The sequence below is a fragment of the Sciurus carolinensis genome, unplaced genomic scaffold (genome assembly GCF_902686445.1).
Source record: "Sciurus carolinensis unplaced genomic scaffold, mSciCar1.2, whole genome shotgun sequence".
Classification (NCBI taxonomy): Eukaryota; Metazoa; Chordata; class Mammalia; order Rodentia; family Sciuridae; genus Sciurus; species Sciurus carolinensis.
The window spans coordinates 393328-397133 of NW_025920145.1; positions in this window are offsets into that span (position 1 = coordinate 393328).

A 3806-nucleotide genomic window follows, 5' to 3' on the forward strand; every position below is an offset into this window, starting at 1 on the left:
GTATCTCCAACTGTGTATTCTGTCTCTGCCATATTGAGTTTTAGAAATAACAAGGACATTCTTTTTCCCCCTATAAATTTTTTCTAGACCTAATGTTCTAGCACGTGAAGTAAAAGAAAGAAAAATGAGATGAATCCGGTTTGAGCTCAGGCACTGCCATCTATTAGGTATGTTAGATGAATTGTGTTTTCATATGTGAAATGAAGATTGGACAAAATCTTTGTTGTTTCCTTTACCACATTCCAAATAGCCCTGTTAGCACACTAAAATTTTTAAACTCAAAAAAAAAAAAAGAAAAGAAAAACAGTTCCCTATCTCACCTAATGCTCTAATAACTTATTATAGAAAAAGATTAAAAATACTTTTTTCTGCTGTTCCCACCCACTAAACCTTTTCCAAAGAAATGCAGAAGGAATAAAAATATATTTCATCTTGATGTCCGATATTTCTTTGGAATAGACACTTTTTCACAAAGGTTACACAATTTTTCATAGAGGATAGCCCAGTGTAAGCATTTTTTCCTATGATCTTTTTCAACAAGGTTGGCTAAAAACTGATAGCTCTTTCACTTTACATCTGTTGACATGCAAAAACAAATACATGAAATACTGTATTTGTTTTGTTGGCCATTTTAATACTTTTCTTTGGAGGAGATTTTTATTCAGCTTGTATATCTGAATAAATTCTTGCTACTGAGATTCTATTCTGCAGAAAACCAGATGGCTAAAACACTGAAATGACACCTGCAGAAGGAATTAAATAAAGAAGGAATATTCCCTAAATTTTGCCTTCTTGTGGCTGCCAGCTGTGTGCATAGTAACATGCAAAACAAGTATAATCTACAATGCTGGTTCCTTAAAGATACCATGGGAAGTTGTTAGCACAGTGCCCAGAGACTCATCAAATATTAAATCAGAAAGAATGGATGCAGACAACCATATTTGGTCACCACTTGCAGCATTTGCAGTGCTGGGGAATTAGACTAGGACTCTGTCATCTGTGGGCTTGTTTGAAGTACAAGTGCTGCCATTGACCTATAATGATTTAACATTCCTCTTGGGAAGAACAGAGTGCAGACACATATGGGTTGAATTTGTACAGAAAAATAAAGGAACAGAAATAAAATATGGAGCTTGCTATTTGAGCACTTTTAAGGTCAAGTGCTATGACTCTAGGTGGCCTTATTAAATGAACAGATTCAAGGGAAGATAAATGTTTTCTTGGCTCATGGCTCTATACTGTAGATCATCAGATTTTGTATAGGCCTTTCATATTGATATGATTATTTGTGAGTTATTTATCTGTATCTTTCACATTAAATTATACATCCATATTTCTTCGAGAGTTACATGTGCTAGCTTGTTATCATTTGTCAATTTACTAATAGAGTTAACTAGCATCTGAATTACTTAATTTCAAATAATTAAGATGATAAAATATAGAGCCCTGAATCACTTTATACCAGATCTCAAAGGAGAAAATATCAGCTACTTAAAAAATAACAAAAACTTGAAATAAATATATTTAGTTACAGAAGTCTTTTAAAAAAAATAGGAGTGAAACCAGTCATATGGCAGACTCAGAAACCTTAGATCCTCTTTCATCCACAAACAAAGGGATTCAGCATTAATTCCTAAATAAATTGCCTTTGTGAGAAAGCAGAAATTAGGTGAAAGTCTGCTGCTTCCTGGGAGAATAAAACACAGACTCACTTAAGCCAGCAGGGAGATGTGCAGAAGATCCCGATGCCATGTCATCAGGAAGAGACTCACAGTTCCCATCTTCACCCAGGGTGGCAAAGGGGTTGGTCCATGCATACGTCATTCCAATTTTTCCAGGAGAGAAGGACTTCCCAGAAAAATTATTTCTCTCTAGCTATTCTCGGAGCTCTGACAAGTCCAGGCAGTCTAGCCACCCAAGAGAGAACACAGGCAGCAGCTTGGACTGGTAGAAATCACTAATCATTCCTTCTACCCAGCAAAGAGCAGTTCCACAGATGGAACAGACAAAAATCCCAGCTCTCAGCTTTCCCCCCTGGAGAGTAATAGTTGTTCCATGTGCCCAGCACCCAACTTCTCTGAGGATGTCCAAAGACCTCCAGTGTTGAAGTTTTCAATGGTGAATCATAGTTTAGCCACTCAGGGGAAAGATTATTTCTCATACTGGTAACAACCATAGCTTTTTTCTTGCTGTGGTTCAGCACAAAGCTTCTCTTTGGGGAGGGATAGAGTTCGAGTGTCCCCTAGAACATCTGGAAGGACTGACTGGTGGCAATCTTCTATATGAGGCCAGTGCTTGAAAACTAAGAGGAGATATGCAGGTACCAACAGAGAGTTAAGGAACATAAATAGGCAAGAATATTCCTAATAAAGGAACAGGATAAATATTCAGGAACTAACCTAATGAAATGGACTTATAATTTATTTGACATCAATTCAAAATAATTATCATGAAAATGCTAATTGAAGTCTACAGAATAACACATAAAAATGAAAATTCTGATGAAGACATAAAAGTATTAAAGAGTGCCAAACACAAATCATGAAGCTCCCCCCCAAAAAAAAATTGAATAGAAAAATTCATTAGAGATTCAACAGCAGGCTAGGTTGAATAGATGGAAAGATCAGTGATAGGACATGGAAAATAGTACAGATAGAGGACCAAATATTAAAAAGAATGAAAACGACTGAAGAAAGCTTAAAGGAATTATGGAACATCATTGTGAAGACCAATATAGACATTATAGAGGTTTCAGAAGAAAGAATGAGGGGAAAGGACCAGAAAATCTGCTCAAAGAAGGAATGGTTGAAAACTTCCCAAATCTGGGGAAAGAATTGAACAGCTAGATCAAAGAATACCAAACACATCAAATAAGATCTTGAAAGAAATTCACACTAATACAGTTATAATCAAATCATAAAATACAAGACAGAGAATTTTGAAAACAGCAAGAGAAAAGAGACTGCTTACCTGCAAAGGAACTCCCAGGATACTATCAGCTAATTACTCAGTAGATATTTTGCAGGCCAGGAGTGGTATTATACATTCCAATCCTGAAAGAAAAAAAAAAAGTACACCAGGAACTCAAAAATACTGTGCCCTTCTCCTGAAAACTGAAAGAAAGATACAAACTCTTCCAGACAAACAAATGCTAAAGGAATTCCTCACCACATGAGCTGCCTCCCAAGAAATACCAAGGGCATTCATTCCTCAGTTAAAATGAAAAGATGCTGTATGAGTGGGCTTTTCCTCACTGCAACCAAAATACTTGACAAGAACAATTTAGAGGAAGAAAGATAACATATTTTTCCTCTAACAAAAGCATTGACTTATTTCTCCAACGTCTACTTCTAATCTACATCCATATGCACACATATCTTTACATGGACTATAATGATAGTAAATCTCCTATTTTATGCCTTTTTCTGTCACACCATAAGCATTTTCAATATGGAAAAAAAATCCTTTGTAATTATTATTCAGAGTGTAAATGGAACAATTGGGAAGTGACCTTCCGGAGCCACAGTGGTGGGTGTGGGAAGTGATAACCCAAACCAGACAGCTCAGGATCTTGTTTCAACACCAACACAATAGACCATGTTTCCTAGAAGCAGCTGTCCATCACAGAAGAACCTGCTATAGTCTGGATGACCATAAATGGAAATGAGGCATCAGGAATGACTGAGCCTATACAGAACATGATAGTGTGGCACTGGAATAAAATGAAGGAATGTGAGCAAGACAGTTCCTGAAGAGATCCACCACCTTTACATCAGGATGCTCACACTGGAAAGAGCCTGTGTGAA